At 39.0% G+C, this 23,110-nt stretch overlaps 1 protein-coding gene across 12 annotated transcripts in view; it reads right to left on the bottom strand.

Moving 5' to 3' along the window:
- The window catches only part of NRIP1 (nuclear receptor interacting protein 1), a 104,070-nt gene that overhangs the window by 49,490 nt on the left and 31,470 nt on the right, over positions 1 to 23,110 (bottom strand). For 11 of the 12 annotated variants that reach the window (XM_069024190.1, XM_069024229.1, XM_069024197.1 and 8 more), the window contains one exon: positions 17,444 to 17,528. The gene's annotated coding sequence lies outside the window, so the exon portion shown is untranslated. Of the gene's footprint in view, positions 1 to 5,901; positions 5,979 to 17,443; positions 17,529 to 23,110 lie in introns of all 12 variants that reach the window. The other variant, XM_069024268.1, reaches the window with a different exon arrangement.

Below are 23,110 nucleotides of genomic sequence, written 5' to 3'. Positions count from 1 at the left end.
CAGCATCTCCCACTCAATCCAGTGGGTGCCTGCTCCCGGGTAACACCAGTCCTTCACATAACTGCTTTTAGTCACATGACACCAATTAGTGTGTTTATTTCAACATTATTTGTCAGCTTGCACTTGTTCCTTCAGTACTTTTCCTCTCAGATGTTACAAGAATTGCCTGACTCTGGGTAGTAACTCTTCTCATTAGCACAGAAACTTCCTCTCTTTGTTGACAGTCTTCAAAAAAGACTTACCAAAAGATCTCTCTTCAGGTATGACCTATATATTTTCTTCTACTTTATTTCCTAAAGTTATTGATTTCTTAAGCCTTTTTTCTTTTGTTCTACATGTAAAAATATTATCCAATATCTGCTGAAACCTGCGAGTCTTCATTTGACTTTGAAACAAGCCACCTGCTCAGGTTTATCACCTCCATTATCTCTTATTTTTGCTTGTAGACTCCTCATGTTTATTAGATAGACAAGAACTAAAGCAATGAATATTCTCAAGTTCCCTAATTCTACTTCTGATTTATTTCCTCATCTTTCCCAGAAACAAGTTACTTTTTTCCCTTACTTCTAGCCTCTGATTCCTCTTCTATCTTCTCCTAAACCATACTCCCAAAGCTATCCAGAATCCAGACTGACAGGAAAAGGGTTAAAATGTGTTCAGGAAAGGGAGGTAAGTAATTTGTTTTCTATCCTGTCCAAAGCAGACATGTCAAGCTGAACTCCCTCACCCTGTAAGGCAAGGCAGTCTCTTACCTGAGCAAAATGAGACATGGTATTGATGTACTGTTAGAAATTGGTTCCACACTGAACTAACGAGTCTTAATTGCTTAAGGCTTAAGATGAAATTTACCTCCCCTCTTCCCTCCTCGTATCCTTCTATAACCAGAGTCATCTTGGTTGGCTGTTGGGCATTTGCCAACAAACCTTCAGACATCTCACAGCAGTTGTAGAACAGAGCTTTTCCAGGCCAAAGTTTTGACTGTATTTATATTCCAACAGTTTGTCACTCCAGCTTTGGCATGCAGTTGCCATGCAGCACTCCAGACAAAGTCCCTCCTCCTCAAAGCTACTTTTGATCCTGAACGCTTTGCTTCAACAAACTGATCAACCTCAACAGAAATGTCACAGCTAAGAAAAAAAGCACCAAACACCTTTCCCTGGGGCAAAGAGGGCCCTATGAGAGCCTGTTCAGCTGTGAAACTTGGGGATGGTGCTTTAAGCTTAAAGCACGTGGTGATGGTTTTAATGGTTTGACTAATCTCCTCCCTCAGAAGGAAGGAAGCTTTCCATGCCTGGCTCTAGTCTTCCACAAAGCTGAAAGAAAAATGCACTTCTCTAAATTTAACTTGCCATACTTTCAAACTGGTCTGTGTGAGGAAACGTCTTTTGCTTTTATTTCATGCAAAACATTCAATTAAATTCTCTCAGGAGAAAAGCCCTTATGAATTAAGGTATGTATGCTATTTTTTCTTTCACATATATTTCACTTATCTTCCCACATGGCTCAAGTGGAAAAATCTTGGTGTAGTGATTTTAAACTCACATTAACCTGCCCTTCTTCAGGGGCAAAGGAGAACAGGAGAAGCACTGAGCCATTCCTCATCTCCATAGGCAAAGAAATAAGATAGGACTGGCGCTGAGCCCACCCAGCGAGCTGACTCCACCAGACCAGGTTGGGAGCACATTCCACAGGCAGAAGTACTTCTCGAAGAACTTCCTGCCAATGGCTACTTGACATTAAAAACTAGGATGATCTAGGTCAAGTATCCCAGTTGACATTAATTGCTATGTTGGATCAAAAAAAAAGCAGGCAGCCTCTCAGCTGGAGCTCAAGTCACATTAGGCTTAAAAGTAACCGAGGCCAAAACCTTGAATTGTACCCAGAAGCCAAAAGGAAGCCAAGCAGCTGTTGAAGAACTGCCCGAGCATGTTCTTACCCCACTCCTGCCCTCGCTGTGCACAGCTGCCGACCGAAGCCGGGGAGCACTGACCAAGGACCGGCGATTCCGTGGCCTCGCACAGAGGTCACAGAGTCACAGACAGCCCCCGGGACATGCCACCTCTTGAGTGCATTTCTGCATTCTGATGCAGAAAGCTGGGGGCCTGCTGGCTGTACCTACCTCAGAAAACCAGCAAATTACAAAACACTTAGATAAAAGGACAGGCAAAACACTCCAGAGGCTGGTAAACTATAGTAGCACCTGCCTTTAGTGCTTTGTCTCTGTTTGCTGCTTCCTTTTATCTCTACGTACTCTGAAGGCAAAGCATGTGCCATGGCCAAGTGGAAAGGAAAGATTACCTGGAAAAGCAAGTCATCTTTTTATTGATCAGAGCACAAGACCAGGTGACTCTCGGTTAACCAGAAAATCCAATGAGTTCTTCAGAACACCATGCCTGAGAGTGCTGGCTGGACAGTAGTCAAAGCTATCTCTGTTGACAAGTTAAAAACCAGAATAAAGGATTTAAAAACTGGGGAAGTTCATCTAGTATCAAAGACCTCAGATGTTTTTTATTTTTTTTTTAAGGGAAGATGATTGATTAGGACCAGTAGTAATTTTGAGAAAGCACTTTAATTCAAACAAGAAAGAGAGAATTAAAATTCACATTTTCAATCCCAGAGTAATCATCATGGCCAATGCTGAGAAGGTCAGGTTCTGGAACAACTGCTACCATATGAAGGGTATCTCCTTCCAGATGTTCTTCCAATTATTTCCAAAAATGTCTTACAGTAGATGAAGACAATTTTCAGGTACATGATGAGTTCATGACAAGAAGAAACAACTCCACAAGCCCTTTCAATTAATGTAGCTACAGCTGAAACAGAAAACAACTATGGGCTCATCTTACTTATCCACACATCTTGAACAATACAGCCTTTTATACAACAGGCATACAAGGAACAAATTAATTTTTAAAGAGCAAAAGATTAAAATATATAGCTGTACTCCATAACTCATAGCAGGCTTCCAAATTGCAATCAGTATTTTCTTTTGCATTTAAGAACTTCTGAATCTTAATGCTTTTTAGACATCCAAGTGCCAGAAATAATAATTTTATTATAGATAACTGTCTGTGATTAGAATCTGACTATAGTTTTTGAAGTTCTCTGCAAAGCCTATATGGGTTAAGTGCCCATTTGTAGTGTTATAAAACTTCTTTACAGTGCTGTAGTACAATACTCAAGCAGCAGACCCTGAGCTAATATTTAGCATACAACCTGAGAACCTCATGTAGAACACAGCTGGAAAACCTAAAGTCTACAGCAAGTCCAACAATATTTGTATTATTTTATTCAAAAGTTTAAAAATACAGATGTCAAAATAACTTCTCAAAGCAGGAACAGTATTTTGGAAAAGTAACTTATCAGTCCACTGAATTATTCAGCAATTACAGCACGTGCAGCACTAGAGACCATTGACAGCTCATTTAGTTCAATGACAACATAAAAAGGCTGTCTTTCCCCCATGTACAAGCTCTTTAGCCAGTAAAGATAACTAGCACTTTGTCCACATTTTCCAAGTAACAGTCTGGGGCCAAATACAAAACTGTGTCAAGGATAATCTTCTAAGAACCTAGCCAGTGCCATTTAAAAATAAATAATTGAAATCAAATAAACAACAACAACACAACCCCAACATAAAACATGTAATCTAAAACATACTTAAGAAGCTGGGGTGTTTTATCTACTTTACAGACCAGATCCAGGTGGGCCATAAAATGTTCAAATATTATGACAGTCGAAATTAACCCTAAATGTACTCGTAGGAAACAGTGCATAGCATTTCTCTATGTAAGCCAACAGGAAGCACCACAGTCTGCTTGTATTACTGGGAGAAAGTCTGGTGACTCTCCCAGCAATTATGGACTAGAGCAGATCTTTCCCATGCCCATTTGGACATTAGGAAAAGGTTGTTCATGGAGAGGACAGTCAGTCAGTGGAACAGGCTCCCCAGGGAAGCGGTCATGGCACCAAGCCTGCCTGAGTTCAAGGAGCCTCTGATGACACTCTCAGCCACATGGTTTAGTGTTAGGTAGTCCTGCGAGGAGCAGGGACTCGGACTCAACGAGCCTTATGGATCCCTTCCAAATCAAGATATTGTATGAGTTTATACACATATTTTCAGTCATCAAAATGTTGATAACCTATTAAGACTTCTCAAAAGGCTTTTTTTTTTAATTTGGAAATATCCAATAGTGCTTTTTCTACTCCTTCATTCACAGAAGGACATCAACACTTTGTGATAGGTCTCCTGCAGTGCTCAGAGCAAAGCTCTGAAACACCATGTATTGGACAGGGGTTACCTACAGAAATTCCTAATGCAGACAACTAATCAGCTGCACAGATTAAAGATTGAAACAAGTGGTCTTTGTTAATTCTTTTTTGTTTTTCTGAGTTGGTTTTGTTTGTTTAAACTAGTTTCAATTACCAAATGCATTCAGAAGTTACTGTAGCAATATTTGCCTTTTCATCCAAAACTAGGGTAGAACAGTCATTTATTAACCATGGCAGACTTGTATTTTACAATGAAAGAATGTAAAACATATGAGTCAAGGCTTCTGTTTTAATTATGTTTTAATTTCCTTTAGCAAAACTGGAGTAGAGTTTCTCATAAACCTGATTCAGAAACATCCTCTACCTAAATACTTGATTATGTTTTTTCTTTGCTTTGGAGAAGTGCTAAAAATAACTAAAACTGGAAAAGGAAGACAAAATAAAGAGGGCAACACTGACACAGTCTCTCAGAAGGAAACAGTTATCTTTTTGTTCAGAGAATTACCTAACATATGTTACTCTTTTTATTTATTAACTTATTTAACCCATCTCTTGCTGCTGTTCTTGATTACCTGAAAGGAGGCGCAGGTGAGCCTACTGAGGAGGGAGGCAGCGATAAAATATACAGAAAGCATCACTTCCAGTTTCCTGCTTTCCTTTACTTCCACTTGTGCTCTCTTGCAAAGCTTTCCTTAGATATCCTCCAGCTCTCCCAACCTCTGATCAGTAACACCACTCTTTCCTCATCCTGCAGCAGGCTCATGAAATGAAGATGGCACAAACATTTCTGCTTTTCATATGAAAAATAACTGCACCTCTTTGAAACTGCTCCCACGAGGGCAATACCACAGCCCATGCCTGTACCAATGAAGTGGCAGGACTGAAACTGAGCCGTAATATCAATCTGTGTACTTTATGTGTAAGGAGTCACTCTTGCTATTCTCTTGTATTTCCATATCTAATTAAGTGAGTATGCCCAAGCTTTCCCTCACATGTGCAATGCCAGCCTTTGTGCAAGCAGAATCTCTCATTATTTGACAGCGGTTTAAAACTAAAATTCATTAGTGGGGGTTCAACAACTGGCACTGGTAACATGATCCTGACTGTATCATTCATTCACACAGGTAGCAGAGCTTCTGCCTCCATATGATGAGCTCAGGTAAGAGGGGTGCTTTAATTTCTCAGACTAAAGCACAGGTGAGGTACCTGTTGCCTTTTAATCTCCAAGTATAGCAAGAAAAAACATAAAGATAAAAACCAAAGTAAGGGATATTTGCTCTATTTGTTTCTGAATAAAGACTGCCTGGTGAGAGGGTTACCTGTTGTCTCACCTGACCTTAGTTTTGTCCCTGTCTGCTCCACAGGCTAATCTCATGCAATGCACTGCCAGGAAGATGTTACCCTTCTTGCTAGTTCTATGCAAGCATCTTTTTCCAGCATTCTCTTGTTAAATAATGCCTCCATGCAATTACAACCCATGTGTTCGTCAGTGCTAGACTGAAGTAATGCTGCCATAAGCCTGTGGGACCCTCGATGCCTCTCTTGCCACAGACTTCCCTTCTGGATGCTCTGGCCAACTTATTATCCCACACATTTTAGCCTGTCAAATTTTAACAGTCCCATTCTTACCCTGTTTTAGTGTGTGCCTGTGGTTTTCTGCTCCAAAACACAGTGGAGTGCTATTTCCAGCCACCATTTCTGGGCTCCTGTGTTACAAAACAATCATTAGCATAGGAAATGAAAACCACAGTCAGCCTTGGGGTGGGGGGGCATGGAATCACTTGTTCCCTAGATATAATCTACTCCTTCCAGCAAAAGGAAAACAACAATAACCAAACCATCAACTCACAGAAGACCCTACAGTTTCACCAATTTTCATGTTAAGCTCCCCCTGGAATCAGAACATGGTATAGAGTTAAGAGACTGACTCCTCCTTAGAAAAGGCACATTTACTGCAATACAGCCATTAAAAGGAACAACTAAAATAAATGTTAGTTAGCATATCAGAAACAGTGTTAACTGGTCACAAACTCAACCTTTACCTCTAAAAAGAGCTCACTTTGTGCTGGCAGTAGGGCTATTTCCCCTAAATTTAGGTGTGTTCCACTTAAGCCTGATGTTTTCTCACCCTCAAAGCTTATGAGAGCAGGAAGCACTGAAATTGAACCAGGACAGGTTTCCTCCAGAAACTGAATAAATACTTTTAAGCATCATAAACATGCAATTTGGCATGTTGAAAGAGATGCAAACAGCTATCCCTTTAAAAAGCCTCTTTTAGGACCAAAATATTTTATGTTCCCTTTCTCACAGCTATATGTTCACATGCTCTATCTATTTTTAGAATGTCCTTCCTAGATTAATTTTTAAACTCAAGTCTGGACACTTTTCCCCCTCTCTCAGCCCAGATATCCCTGTTGAGTCTGTTCCACTACTGGAGGCTGCAAGGACATGGAAATCAGCCTGCCACAGGTTTGCATCCCACCCTTTCCCACAAAAAGCAGAAAAAGACAACTCAGGGATGGAGAGCCTGTAGAGAGAGGAACAGGGCACAGCACTTACAGGGCAAGAGCCATAACTTCCTACAGCAGGCATGCTATTATATGTACTTTCTGTCACAGCAGATGATGACTTAAAGCCATCTCATGAAATGCTGCAAGGCTTAAAAAGAAGGTAAAAACCAGCTGTTCCCCAACTTCCAAAGAAAAGAGTATAAATAAGCATACCTGCCTTCATCCATGAAGTAGCCAGCCCAGACTTAGGCTTGACAGCATCTCTCTAAGAGAATAAACCCACCACAGACTCTACAGGATAAATACATAACTAAACCTTCTGGCAGTTCTCTTTTACCAGATACAATTCTACAGCTTTAGCTACGTTAGCTCACAAATATGACAGTTTTAACCCAAGTGTATTTATATGCTTTTATTTAGTATTTGTACCTGAAAGTCTGCATACATCACAAATCTTTTGAAAGGAAACAGATTACAGACAACCACTGATGTCAGTGTGAACTATTTAAGGACTAGTAAGTTGCTTTGGACTAAGCCAGTTCTTCCCATTCCACTTACCAACAGCTGGGAAAAACAATGTAATGGTGATTAAAAGGAGGGAGTAGGGGGGAGGAATTTAACCAGCTACTTTACATAAGATGATCAATGAGCAATTTCTGTGGACTAAAATTTAATCTGACATTAGTTCAGACTTCTGTTATTTACGTCTGTAGTCCCAAGGAGTGGTAAACAGCACTTGTAAACTGAGAGGAAGCTGTGCCCACAGACCACAGCGTATCAAAATATCCAGTGCTGGTCAAATCCAGTGGGAGACAAATCTCCCAGCCATACCATGGTCACTGAACTCCTCAAACAAACCACTTTTCCATTTCCAGACAAAAATGTGTTCCCCACAGGAGCAATCTGCAAAGACTAAAGAGCACACATGAGGTAACAAAGGAGAGCTAATAAAAGCACAGCTATTACACCTTTTTCTTCTCTTCTGTGATCTCATTTTAGCAATTACCAGTTATTTCTACATATCTTAAGAGACTCACTTGTAAATAAAAAATACAGAAACATAGTGCTGCAACACACCAGCACTTGTACAGAGTGTCAGAACTCAGGAAAGTGAGTTTACGAATTATGTTTACACATTTTTAATATAGTCTAATGATTAAATCAAAAAGGAAAATAGTAAGGATATTTGCCCTTATCTTAATTAGCAAGGCTGTTTATGCAGGCTGAAAGGTAAGCATGTGTTTATTTCTCCATCTCATTTTTATGTATTACAACTGAAGAGCACTGCGTTATTTGCACTCTTGAAATCGTAAGAAGCCTCCAAACAATTTCTGTGGAAATGATACTTTAAAATTTCACATTTGATCCATCCAATCAAGACCTATTTTACCCAGAAAGATTAAGGCTCTCACTTACCAGAAAGATTCAAATGCTTGCAAAATAAACACAATTTATACCCTTCCCAAACTTCTATCAATATATTTTTCCCCCTAAAATTTCTACAAGTAAATCTCATCACTAAAAAGTTCAATTATGTCATAAAGTGGCCTTTTGCCCTAATTCTTCCAAACAAGAATGTATGAGGTCATTTGATACATATCTTAACTACAGAATCTAAATTGGGATTGAAAACCAACCAACAAAACACAACCCCAAAACTGACACCACCTAAAAAGCTGACCACAGTAGGTGCTTTATCCCAGACAGGTGGAAGAGATTCGGGAACTGTAAAAATGGTTTCCATCCATTACTTTCCTCTCAGTCTTCGAAGTATTTGCTGTTCCCAGTATCACCAGCTCTGCTATACCTGTTGTTATATGCTTTTCACACAGTCTCTCTCCTGTCTACATAATATCTGCAAAATTCAGAAATATTGCACTATCTTAAGTTACTTTCCTGGATAATTTAAACAACCACTCCTATTTCTACAATCCAGGCCATCGTGCATGAGTTTTCTGAATCCTGAAGATGATCTTCATGAGACATGGGCAAGTTTTTAGATTTAAAAAAGAAAGAGAATTAAGAAAAACCACACATAGGATAGCTGCATCTCCAAGCAACTCACTTTGCTCAGCAAGAAAGAGAAGCAAGTGAGGAGACAACACACCCTGACTTGTGCCATCCCCCTGCAGGGAAGGGACCTTCTGCAGAGGAATGGAACAGGTCACCAGGGTCAGCAGCAGCGCCAAGGATAAACCTGACAAAGTCCACCTGCCACAGCACCAAGCAATAAGCTAACAAAAATTAGATCAGATAGCAGACCTCCAAGTGTTTATAGCCCATGACTCAACTTTCCCTCCTGTACAGTGACCTTTACAGAGGACAGGAAAAAGAGGCGAGCATGCTTATATGTTAAATTCATACAATCCATTATCCAAAAGAGTAACTGATATCGGAGGCTCTAAATCTACTTAAGAAGCAGAACAGCAGTGGCCTACGATATGCCCAGAAGGCCAGAACAGAGGAAATTTGATTGGTTTTGTGAAGCATGTGCAATTTTTCTCAAAGAATAAGAACAGAGTAATAAGGTAGAAGACACAGAAGTAGTGTGATCATCAGCACAAAGAGGATATTTTAAGACCTGCTTTAATGCTCAAGTTCAGTTTTGCAGAGACAGAATACAGCTGACATTTGCCTGGACAAGACATCAGAGCAGGAGGAACCATACAGCATTGCAACCCAAAATACTCAGCATTACCCCAAAAATAGTGTCCAAATACTGCTCACTTCCTCTATCACATGTTAGAATACTCTGAAAACAAAACCAGAGCAGGGTAAGGCAAAAGTGAAATTGCCTGGAAAGCCTGAAGGGCACACTGAACAGACCCTTTTTTTCACTTAGGAAATTCACAGTAGAGTATCACCAATGGTAAAACTTGAAGTCCAGAAGATAAAGTTCGACAAAGTGACCTTTTATGCATTTCAGATCAAAAACCAGTTGGGTCATATGCATGCTGAGATAGCCTTGGGCATATGACAAACAAGCTTAAAAAAAAACTTTGTGAGCAAGCACTCAAGACAGCTGTGTTCAAGAGCTATATCCAAGAGACACAATCAAACTTTCATGTTTGATATTGTAATCTAAAGATGAGCCAGAGTTCAGTAAACAGTAAATGTGATTCTGCACAACCTTGTTATCTTTTCATCTCAACAGTTAAACCTATATGAGGGAGTGCAAAGAGGTTACAGAATACTATCAGCACAGTTTATTAAATGGTCCTTTTGCATTTATTTTGTAGCAGGATAAAATTTAAGGTAGCAGAGACTTAAACACCGGTAAGTTAGAGGACCAGGACTGATTCTTTAAAAATCCTTTGGACCTCCACAGGCAAGAGGTAAATTTTTTCATGAAATATTGCACTCTTATGTGGCCACTGTTTACCAGATTGGAGCAGTTTTGCTTTTAGTATGTTAGCTAAGCAAAACCGAATGGCAAAGGTGCATAGATTTTTCTCTATTTTCCATAAATAGGACCCAAAGTAACATATTAAGGCGATTTTTGTCTGGGTTTTGCCTTTCCTCCCCACAGCCATACACCTCTAGAGATCCATTATTCTGGGAGTTCTAAAACTTTTAACATATGATCTTGGAATTCAGGTGAAATTTTGGACTTACAGAACTCAACAGCATCACTCCTGATTTCAAAACTGAAGGATTTCACACTTATTTGTGGTCTACCTCCCCAACTCCCCCAATCCTTTTGGATCATTATATTCTGGTTTTGAACTTTAGCTTCTTACCCTCTTCAGATCTCACCCAGGGATTTTGCTGTCCACCTTCTGAAAGCACCTTTAAATTGCTTCAATTTATGGTAGTTACTCTAAATTCAAGAAAGGACAATAGCTTGGTTTATCTTCACACTTAGGAAGCAGAGAATAAAACCTGAAACCTTCAACTCTTACAAAAACGGGAGAGTTGGGGAGGTGAACACCTCAGATAAGTAGGAAATCCTTCAGCTTCGAGATCAGGAGTGATGCTGTTGAGTTCTGCAAGGGTGCTTTTGGGTTTGAGTGACAGCTAAATAAGACTATGCATTGAACTAATGAGTGTTTGAAGTATATTCTCATTGTTGCACAATTTATGTTGCACATAAAATTCAAGTAACTCAGAAGAAAGTTAGCTACCTCAACAGTGAGGAGCCCACATCCTTCTCTTGTTAGATGAGAGAAAATCCAAATCCAAGTACTCTACAAAATAAACACAGCCAGCAGTCCTTGTTACCCAGATGGATCCAGAAAGCTGTGCAGAAAGTTGTGTCCACATTTCACACAGCTTTGTCCTTCCCCACCAAACTCAGTCCAGTACAGGACTGGCAGAACACCCTTGCTTGGATCCCCCACCCCAGGCGGGATGTCTGCTTCTCCATCTGGGAGCTGCATTCCTAGAAAAACACCATGAGATGAAAAAGGTGTGGGAAAAAGTTTTTGTTCTGTTTGATATGACACTTGTCACGTACTCATCTCTTTGCCAACTACAAAAACTTCTGAGTGGAGGAAAAAAAAAAAAAAAAACACAACCCACTCAGGCAAGCAATTTTTTCCATAAATGATAAGCAAAACAACTATAGCCAAACAAAGTTGAAGGCTACTGACAAGAAAATAGAGGCCTAGGCCCTGTTCTTTCTATTGCCTGAGAAACGAAGGCAGAAACCAGTATCTTGATGTTCTTCCCTGCTGTTTCACGCTGCTTTTTCTCTGTATTTCTGCAGCAGTGGGAATAAAGACAAAAGAAGCACCAAAGAACAAAGCACGAATCTCATTCTGGCAAAAACAGGGAGGGGGAACAAAGGACAGAGTGGAAGTGGATGGACTACTTATAGCAATTATTGTCAAACATTTTTGCACTTCCTTCCTTAATGTAGCTCCTTTTGTACACAAAGGCCTCCAAATAGTTCTGAGAGGTTCTCTTTGTAAAACAAGGAGAAAGGAAAACTGTAATAAGACTATGCAATGAAGATAAATTTTCCCAATAATACAAGCTACAGGAAACACATGGAGGTCAAATAAAACTATTATTTGCCTTTTCAAACACTATTTTCTTCAGCTGCTAAATAAAAACATTATGAAGCCATTTTACACAGTAAAATTTAACCTTCTATTAACCTTCCATATTAAGTAAACAAACCTTTCTAGCCAATAAGCATCATTGTGAACTCTCCGAGATGATAAGCAATACCTTAATTACATTCATTTACATGACTTTGAAATTGTTCCAGACCAAAGTCAACAACTACAAGGTCAAAGAGTATGGAAATCTAAAATAAGGAGAAATCCATAGTCGGCCAGTTTACAAGGATGGTGCAGCATCCTTTCTAACCCAGTTTGCAAAGGGTCAGGGATCCCAACCAAGTAGTCGTTTTTCATCAATTACATTCAAAAAGCAAACCCTCTGAAGCACCAAAGAGCAAGTCCATCCTTTCTTTTTTTTTTTTTTTTTGACGACTATTCAAAGTTGAAAGCAATGGACACTTCAGAATTGTTTTTGATGCCTAATGGCCAATCAAGCTGTATGAATACCTTATGCAAATGTCTTACAATATTCTAAATGAAAGCCACAACACAAAAAATACTTTTAAAAAATACATCCATACCACCGACAGCTAGTGAATATTTGATATAGTGCCTTTATACTTGGGAATGCTACACTGACAAGTTTACAACTTTTAGAATGCTGCACGAAAACCTTCATTATTTCATCCCTGCTACACTTAGAACAGGAAATAATAATAATGCTCAAACAGCAATTATAAAAAAACTTTTAACAATGACTGTTGCAAGAAACTTCATAAAATATGTTCTGCCCTGAAACAGCAGAAAAGTAGACACAGAGTCCACTCATTCCCAAGATATTAGATAATGGCTCAGGTATGATCAATAGCAATCAAATTAGCCAAAATAGAGCACACATGCATGCTGCACTAATGGAGCGTTTCAGGATTACATTTTGTGTATTACAGCCATGAAATTATTACAAATATATATATATACAAAAATCTAAAGTACAGCTTTTGGATTTAGGCAGTCCCATATCAATACACTGAAGCTGACAACATTTTCTTAGTATTAAATTAGATAAATCTCCCCGCACCCTACTTTACTAGCCAAGCACTTTTTATACAACTCTCAAGCCAACAACCTTCTGCAATTTAAGTATGATTTAGTGCAAGAGAAGCAATGAGTATTATAAAATTTATGCTTGTTCACCTTCTCTCCCCACAGAGAAGGGCAAGACGTTTTTTCATGTAAATATGTATTAGATCCAAATCATTTAAATAGATATTATTCCATAGAGAACATGATGCTGCATATGCCCATTTCAGCTCCATGTTACTAAATAAACTGCAAGATAATGATGCTGCCTTGCTCATCCTAAAGGACACTGAAAATATTTCTAGGCATTTCAAACAGAAGTAAAAGGAAGAGACTTTCAGAAGAAAAAAGAAAAACTAGGGTGGCTCTTACAAAGCTTCCTAAAGTAAAGATAAGTTACTGGCAAATTAGGAAATCTCTTTAGGAATAGGTCACAGCTGCCACAGGAAAAAAATATAGCTCAGGTACACAGAATCTTTATAGTATGAATAGCACATCATTGTTATCAACCAGTTTCATTTCTTTTAAATGGAGAAGGGAAAGATAATCATGTTTGCAAGGAGAAAACCAAGAAACTTTAGACAGGTGACTAATTCTAAAAGTTAATGTAGAAATATTAAATGCAAGGTGCCAAATGCTAATTTGTCTCTAATATGTCTCAGCTATATTTAGCTACAAGTGTCACTGCTTGAATGGAAAAGAGACAGAAGAGGGAAAACTTAAACAGTGTCTTAAAAATGAGAGCTTTAAGCATTCCTTTCAGGTGAATGCACATACATCTCCCTGCTTTTCACAAAATGCACCGGAAGTTAATCAGCATGTTACACAAAACGCATTTTAAGTTAACAATTTATTTCTAAATCATGTCTATATTAAGTGAGGAAGATTGTCATTTGACTTGAAGCTATCACATACCATTTGGGCCACAGTCAGTTATCTTACAATACAGTCTGACCTCTACTTGATTTTAAAATAGGATCATCACCTTCAACTGTGTATGAACCTTGAACATTATCAAAAACAGTTTTATTGCATCAACGATTTATTAATAGTCTTTTATTAATAGTAATGTAACTTTGACTTTACAAAGTCATAAAGATGACGAGAAACACAGTCAAGACTTATTGTGCTACCTATTTTATTTTAGGCTTCTAAGGCAACCTCATGACACAATCAGAAAAACTATCCTGAAAGTAAGAGCTACAAAGGAAAAACAACAGAATAGGCATGTACCGTCCCAGTTCAACAGCAGAGCAGGAAGGATATAGACAGCATAATGAGTTCAGACAAATGCTGAAACCTTTCAAGTACCAAAATTGTCCTGTAGCCAACTGTGCTTGGAACTGGAGAACTGCTCGTGCTGAGACAGGTAACTTCTGGACAAGCACACGAGCAGCGACTGCAGCAAGGAAGAGGCGTGAGCCTTACGTGGGAATGCGCTAAGCCAGATTCCTCTTCCAAGCAAAGCACTACAGAACGCCCAAAGCCTACAGGCTCGCATTCAAAACAAACCTGAGGAAGGAGGAAATGTTCCTCCCAGAGTGTTTCTGGTTCCAAACACTCACCATGGCACCCCTGCTGTGCGGTCACTTTTAGAGCTGCTGGCCCCACTGCACCACAATTTAAACAAAGAGCGGCTAAGAAAGTACAATATTCTATAACTGGCATTTACAGCATCAGCCTTGGACTCCTAATCTTTACCAGACGGGCACACAAATCAATCTATCAGCTCATAAAGGTATGCTTTTTAACCTCTAAAACAGATGGGATTGGCCAGAAACGTCTGGCATGTCAAACTGCTAATCACGGCTGCCCTTTGCACAAAATAACCCACTTAAGTTGAGGCATGGTTGCACTGTAACAGACATTAGTCTGTGGGAAACCCATTTAACTGTCACAGACTCCCGCCACTCTTGCTCTCCCTTAATTAAGCCTAATGCCTTATGCTTTGACCTTTTGTTCTAGCCTATTAACCCTATCTAGTACAAGTTCAAATATGTTAAACTTAAAAGTTTGCTGTAAAATATTAAATGCCAAGCTACAGAAGGAGTGAGGGATGCTTCTCTACCCTGCAAGTCACCAACCCCTTTTCCAAATTTCGAAGGACTACGTTTGTCTTTACAAAATATGTCCAAACGCTAATCAGTTTCACAACAAAAAAAGTGGAGTTTCTTCCACTGGCATAGCCTGCTTTTTCTTCTTCAGAGGAGAGAGGAGGGTGAGGAAAAAAAAGAAGTGAAAACTTCTGTTTGCAACTTCATATCCTCAGGCTTTTGTGTTTTTATCCAACAAGAAAAGCACATGCTATCAGCCAAGATCATACTGCACTCATTTGCTGTTCTCTGAAACCCATCATTAAAAATAAGACATAATTGGTTTACAGTGACCAATTTCTCCTCAATTAAAGGCTGCCTCTGCCAACCCTCCTCACACTGAGTCACCATCTTGTTCTTTTGACAAGATGGTTACACTTACTATTAGCCTGTAATTCTCATCTGCATCTCCAGGCGAGTTGCATCCTTTGAAGTGTCTCAGACTTGCATAGACTTAAAAGGACACAATGTATACATTCCAGCTACTTTTCGTTTTATGCAAGCTCAACTAAAGCATGGCTGCCTTCTGCTCCACTATCTCTTAATTCAGGAAGGGTACACAGCACCAACAAGACCAGCAGTTACATTTCTAGAGCAGTACTCTTCTGGAGAAAGTCTACCCTAAGGGTCCAGAACTCTTAAACAAGAACTCTCATTCCAGCAACAATAACAAACCTCTGATCAAGACACTACTGCACTCCACAGTAAAGCTATTTATGTATGCAATGTAAGCTTGGTATACCAACAGAGGTATTTCACCATTAGTGCTCATAACTAGTAAACAAACCTATTCCCCACTCCAAAAAAAACTAATGATAAAGCTCATAACTGCTTTATAATATTGGTAAGAAACAGAAAATAGAATGCAAACCATGTTGGGATTACCAGCCATGTATATACACTGACAAGCACGTTCTCAAACGTTTAGCTTAACCACCTTACTGACAAGCTGAATACTTGGTGCAACATCCTTGTTAACAGCTCATGCTTCTGCAACCCTGACTAAATAGAACTGCTTTAAAAAGAGGCAACAATCTTGAACCAAAGCTTTGGACTACTTTAACTGTTTTCGAAGATGTGAGAGATTTCAAAAAGCTTGTTGCCACAAAAGCCATTGTCTACTAAGTTCTATTAAAGCTGTATAAGAGACCATCTGCTGCTGATCACAACAATTCTCCAGTTTTACATTGCTAATTAATTACTTATGTTTTAATTCCAAAGTGCCTGTCTTACTGATTCTAAGACCAGCAAGTAATACCATTAACTTTTCTGTATACACAATTGCTCAGGCAACTAAGATGCACTACAGTAACACTCAACTCCTTTTTTTTTTGAAAAGTCAAATAGAAAACGTTGTGGGGAAAAAATGGATCTCTCATATCAATTTCTGATTATTTCCAAAGCACTGATTTTGGTTAAATCCAAATCCCTACAATTTAAGAAGCACATATATTTTCATATTTTCTAATGATTTCACTTGGCCATATTTTGTTGTGTTGGAGATGCTCAAACTGCACTACACAGACCAATACTGTATTCAAGTAAAGTCATGCAACACATGGATTTATTTAAAAAAAAAAGAGAGAAAAATATATCCTTGCATCTGCAATCTGTGTCATTACAATGGATATGAGAAGTTCTGCAGGCTGGGATTTGGTATGACTTCCTCCAGCTTCTAAACCTTCCCTACTAATGCTCGCAAAAGTTGCCACTGGAGGCAATGTAAATGAGTCCTAAGAGAGACCAGAAACAAAACAACAACTGCTTGTCAACCATTACATGCCCAAATTATATTCTTTATGCTCATCAGCATTCTCAAGTTCTTAGGCACACATGTAGGCCCACTGAGCACAGTGGGGCTACTCAAGTGAATAAAATGACTCACAAACCAAAGTGCATATACATAAGCAATCACTGGACAACACTCAGGGAATTATTCCCTGGTATCAAAGAAAAATAGGATTTAGGAAATGGGAACCAAGGGAGTAGATCCGAACAAAATGACAGTGATTGTAAATGTCTACAAGCCATTGCAACGTAGTATCTAGTAATGATTTTACTGTGATGGTCCCTTGCCACACAAGCTCAATTTGGATCTGTTTTATTTAAAAAAAAAGAGAGATGGTAACACAGTAAGTGTTATTTAATCTTCTCTTTCACTCAGAAATTACATGTAAATCAAGCTCTTCACTGTTTAGACACCTTACAAACGTGGGCTAAACGTTCAGAACTTAACAGAAAATTACAAAAAGTTCAGACGTTACAAAAACATTTATTTCTCTTTAATCAGCCTACATATAAAAAAACCCCCAACTCTTACAGAAAAAGAGAGAGATTACCTTGAACATTTATCACTTCAAAATATATTATAATCCTAAAAGGCTTATACATGGCACACAGTTGTCTGACAGCTTTGGCAAGACAAAGAACAAACCCCAAACCAAAGAGACAAGGTAAACAACCCAAACAAATTATTTACTTTGAATGTGGTTCCATTAGGAAAGGTCTTCCTTCAGGAGTCCAAGGATGCATTAATTTTCTTCCTCAAAAATTTCATGCTTGATCTGAAAAAAATAGCAGAAATCACCCTATGAAAGTCTGCAAATTATTTTTTCCTACCTAATATGCCTCTATCTACTTTCTTACTGGTGGTGAAACAGAAAGCAGTGCTTTATTTTGGCTAGTATGAACTGCAAGTAACATTTTTATTTCAGGAGAAAAATATAGTTCTGAACTTCAGAAATCAAAATCTTCCAGACAGAACCACGAGTAAAACTAGTAGAAACAACTCATGTTGTCTAGACTTGTACTGACTAAGGGGACATTATTTCTGCAAGAACAAAATCCACATTCAATTCTAAGCCAGAGTGCTCTTTTCCACCCTTTCATTCAAAAAACAGCTGTCACATGAAAGCCCTCCTTCCTATGTAGTGGTTACTGCTTAACACTTCAAACTTGCATAAACATGAACATCAAAATCAGTTTTTAAAGAGCTTCTATTAATTTACATATACATACGGAAAAGACAAGAGTATAGTGTAACAGGTGAGTGTAATGCTAAACACCACAAAATTAGTTAGAAAAAACTAAACCAGTAGAAATTGTAATATTTGCTTTTGAGAGATTTAAGAATAGTATGCAACACTATTTTATTTTAGTTAGAAAATGTTATCCATTACAATCACAAACTTAAAAGTTCTCAGCACTTGTCTACTATTCTTAAATGAAATGTTGCTAAAGGTTGCAAACTAACAGCTAGCCCAGATCATTCTTATTTCTACTGTTTCAGCCTTGTTGCTGTGACAAGACTCACTATTAAAGGTCATCAAGTTCCCACCCAAGCAGCAAGCTTATTAGGCAGAGAGTCAAATTTAAATACAATAAAATACACTTTAAAGAATGAAATAAAATAGACTTTTTCCACCACCTAGCTGAACTTCCCCCCCTCCCCCCCGCTTGGCAATGGGAGAGTTCCTCTCCTTATTTCAACACCTTTTGCTTCTGTTCCCACAAAAAAGCACACAAAAGCTTTTTAAACACTGAGGACCCCACAGGTGGGTAGGATAGAGAGAGAAGAGTGGGAAGTGTGTTTGCTGGGGACACATCTGAGCATTTCTTCCTCCACAAAGCCACTTGAGCTCAAGCCAGATTAGAGAAAACATCTAACTCTGACCACTGCAATGTGCTTGCTAACTGGGAAAAAAGATACAGGTGTTCATCAACGGGTCATCATCCAAAAAAACACCTATTCAAAGCTTTCAGGTACACGAAATAACAGCAGCATGCTGGACTACTGCCAGCACCAAGACCCAACAAAAGATGCCCAACAACAGAGCCAATTAAGCTGAAAAATAAGTAAATACTCCAGAATACTACATGCAGACACTATTTTAAATCCTTCTTCCATATACATCACAAAATGAAAAGGTAAGTTGCACCACAGAAGGGGCACAATCCTCAACATCTGCATTCAATTGGGGGGGGAAAAAATCTACCACCACAGTAAAAATAAACGGAGACATGACAGGTACAGTGACAAAGGTGCTAATAAACATAGTTCAAAGCCTTCTCAACTCCATTTTACTGAAAGGGTAAATAAGCTGGATGTGCAATCTTTTGTGGCCAATGAAAAACAGGACAAGAGATCCCACAGAGCAGAAGAAAGCAGCACTATTAAAAAAACATACTCATCTTTTCAAGTCACCTGAATTTGAGAAAAATAGTTAATTCCAGTATTATTATTCTATGCTATAGATGCAGACAAAGTGTTTCTCACCACTGACAGATGGGTGAATTTAATCATTCCTACTTCCAAGAGAAGACAGATTGCTATCTAGTAGGGAAAAACACAAAACAAGGCACAAAAACCCACTCCATACAGTATTGCCATCAAGGTTCAACATATAGATGGGATTTATTTAGGTCAGCATTAAATAGTCTTTTTTGTGTTGTTCCAAGTGACTACAAAAGGTTTATGAGACTTCAGTTCAAAGACAACAAAATTTACTACTTCGGGGAAAAAAATCCATATTCCTTCAATATGTTTTAAAAATTGAGGAGAAAAAAAAAAAAGAAACTTTTCTAGAATACTTCATTCCCAAACACTTCATATCTGGACCACTTGCTTTACAAACCTTATAGGTTTTGGAATATTGATTTGTTTTGTATTATGGACTACCAAACGAAGGATAGGTGATGACACAAACACCATCACCAAGGCCATCTCCTGGAGCAAGAACCATCATTTCTTTCTACACTTGAGACAAGCCCTGCTTTCGCCATCACTGAAAAGGCCTTTTCAGTTCACTTTCCCTCTCTTTTTACAGTGGGATGGGCACAGAGAAGAAGCAGAAAGCAGGTAGCTATGAATCTTAAAGTTTGCTATGAAAAAAAAAAATCAGAACAGCAATACCAAGTCTAGGACCAATGAGATCAAAAATACTGTTCATCTGTGAGCAGGACTTACTGCTTGGACACATTTCAACACACTGAAGTCAACTTCATTGCCTACTTTTTGGAACAAATTAAATACTCCCTTATTTGTTTTCAAATAATAATTTCATCCAAGACTGGATCACATTTTACATCTAGCACCTGATCTCTTGACGAGGACTCCCTCAGCTTCTTTCTTGAGAGGGGGAAGATCATCCCCTCAGAAGTCTTTCACAACACCGAGCTTCCTTCCTACATTAAACTCAGCCTCTTAGAAACCAGTGACTAAAACAGAAGATCTGTAGCTTCTCCTTTTAATCTGATTTTGTCTATAAGCAAAATTGGTTTTCCTCTGCTGAAAGCAAAGGTATTTAGAAATAAGTGGTATGAAAACAAAATTTCACTCAAGACAGGCAATTAAACAAGAGCAATGAGCTCCAATAACAATTTAAGTATGAGAAGACTATGCCAGGAGGGGGTTGACCCAAGCTAAGATGTCTAGCAACTGCTTCTTCCCCTTTGTACACATGAATATTTATTTACATGAGTTTCAGTTCCTATTCTCCTTCTTCAACCATCAAGCCAAGTGACCTGCAACAGACAGCCAAATAAATTACCAAATTAATTCTTTCAAGTGCTAAAGAGGTCCGCTAGCATTTCCAAGTATTTGAAATAAATAATCCAGAAACCCTAAAGAGCAGGCATTCATCTTTACCAAAAGAATACCTCTGCTCAGTTTTCCCAAGGAGTATCTTCCCACTGGGAAACAGGAAAGTTTTCATGTGATCCCAGATGTTCACCCAAAGCACTGCCTGCCAACCCTTGTATGCTGTTTTCTAATGCAGTGTTTTCTAAAGTAGCTAGTGAAACCCTGACACCAAAATATCCAAAAGCAATGCCACAATCCTGTTAAATAATTTCCCCCTAGCTCTCCCCCTCTTTGCTGCAGGAAGGCCAGCACAGCTCAGAGTTACTGTTCTTATCGTTTCAGCCTGTTGGCAGGAAGAAAGAGCAAACCACAAATGCTGTTACCATTAACCTTTTTGTCTTTAGTTCAAGACTGTTTAGACAGACTATCCAATTTATGGGTTTTATCTTTATTGTACATTTATGCATATTCTTTCACACCTTCTCCTCCTGTTCAGGCTTCATTCCCTACCTACGTACCTTTCCGCTTGCCTGTCATTGCCTGCCCTCCTGAGCTGCAATGCAAAATTTGCACTTCTTAAATACCCAAAAGGGTATTTATCCTTTTTAATCCATAGGATAGCTATCCTATTCACCCTGCCTCCTGCTCATCGCTCAGCATGTGGGAGATGAGCCTGCCCTGCCTGCAGGCCCCATGCATGGGATGGCAGCCACCAAACCCCCTCTGGAAAAGGGGCTTGTGCTCCCAAACCAGGCACCCAGCTGGGAACCCCACGCTCTCCCCAGGCTCCCTTCTGGATCCCCTCCACTCCCTGTACATTCATATACAGGAAAAAGAAACACAACCACAAGACTTTTGGGGTTTGAGGTACAGGCGAGCTCTGAAGATCTATTCTAAAATGATAATTCATAAAAATATTATGGTCTTCATGTCTTCTCTGATATTCCTGCAAGGAGGTGTCAAGCACAGCCCTAGAGCAGGACAGCTGACTGGGGGAAATGTAACTCCCTGGCTTTGCCTTGGGCAAGTTTATACATGTGCTTGGCGCAATGCAAACCAGAGTTTATCTTTTATTATAGTCATGTCCCACACTGTCAATGGTAGAATTAACAGTGTTCCCACTAATAGTGATAATAAAGCTGACATTATATAAACTTTTTGCCAATGTTCAAAGCCTGAAAAATAAAGTTAGCTCTGAAGAGACAAAATAAGCTTTAAGCAAGCAAGACTTTGTCAGTTCTTTTAAGCAAATCCCGCAATAAGCAAAACTACAGGCAAATACGATCACCATAAAGTTAATTCATGTTTGAGTTCTATAATCTTTACTGAGTCACTTAAAAAAATTTTCCTTGATACCTTTTACAGAATAAATTTACCCCAAACACAACTATGAAACACCACAGGTGATACAGCCAGTGATTAGATCACCCTTTTAAGTTTACAATATAAAAACATTATTTACTTTTACATCAACATCGTTTTTATGACTGTAATAAATTCTGGTTAGCACATCTTTCACTTTATAAAACGAAACAAGTATGGGGAGCAGAGAAGAAAAGCATGTTTTCATCTGCAATTTTCTACCTCAAGGCTAACGGGGGAAAAAAACCCAAAACCTCAATCCAGCATGGTTTGGCATTTGACTGCATGCTGTACTCTCTGCATGCATGGCCTAGAAAAACCTGAAAGCCATTGATAGCTCTTGCTCATTAGATGACCCAGAAGCACAGGCCAATCTAGCAGCAGGTCAGATTTCACCCCTGCCCAAAACATGCAGTCACTACTCCTTACCTCTTCCATCCCACTCACAGAACACAAACAGCCTTACATACGCACTTCACTCACAACTAACTCGCTGCTTGCTTTGGAGTCCATGTCAACTCTATCTCAGGAGACCACTGACAGAACAACAAGTCAAACTTCTCGACCACAAGTTTGGGAAGACAGCTGCCTCAGACAGCAAAAACCCCAAACCTGCCTGAACACCGTTCTCAATGAGAACTTTTGCCTTCCAAGATGTTAGCTACTGATGCCCATATAGTAAGAATTACTCAGATGCCATTAAATCTGATCCCAAGCACAAAATACCCTCAGCTCAGAGAGCTTTTGTCATCTGGCATCCTTATGTGTCACTCTCTCATGTGTTCAGTCAGCCCTAGAAACAGTAAATAACGTTTGAGTATTAAAGAAAATGTTTCCTACTTGCTCAGGAATACACCACCCCCCTTCCACAAGTGACTGCTTCCTCCCCATAGGTCTTCACAGATTGGATTCGCACTCTTTGTTAAATAAAGCTTTACGGTATCTCTGAACATTTATAGTGCCATGACTCAGTTAAATTCTAATCAGCCTGTGAGCTGTCTGACACTGCAGCAGGTCCCCTCAAAATAAAACAAGGAATAATATAGTCTACAGATTCCAGAGAGACGAGACAAAAGAGGAAAACTTCCACTTCAGCCTTCTTAACAACAACATAATCCCAAAGCCAGAAATCCCACTGTTTTTTCCAACACCTTCAACACGTGTCAAGCATTTTAGCTGAATCCTTCTTTAAATTAAAAGCCC

Source organism: Aphelocoma coerulescens, chromosome 1, assembly GCF_041296385.1.
Source record: "Aphelocoma coerulescens isolate FSJ_1873_10779 chromosome 1, UR_Acoe_1.0, whole genome shotgun sequence".
Lineage (NCBI taxonomy): Eukaryota > Metazoa > Chordata > Aves > Passeriformes > Corvidae > Aphelocoma > Aphelocoma coerulescens.
Note: the sequence above shows the minus strand (reverse complement) of the source record. Positions and strands in the feature narration are given on the sequence as shown.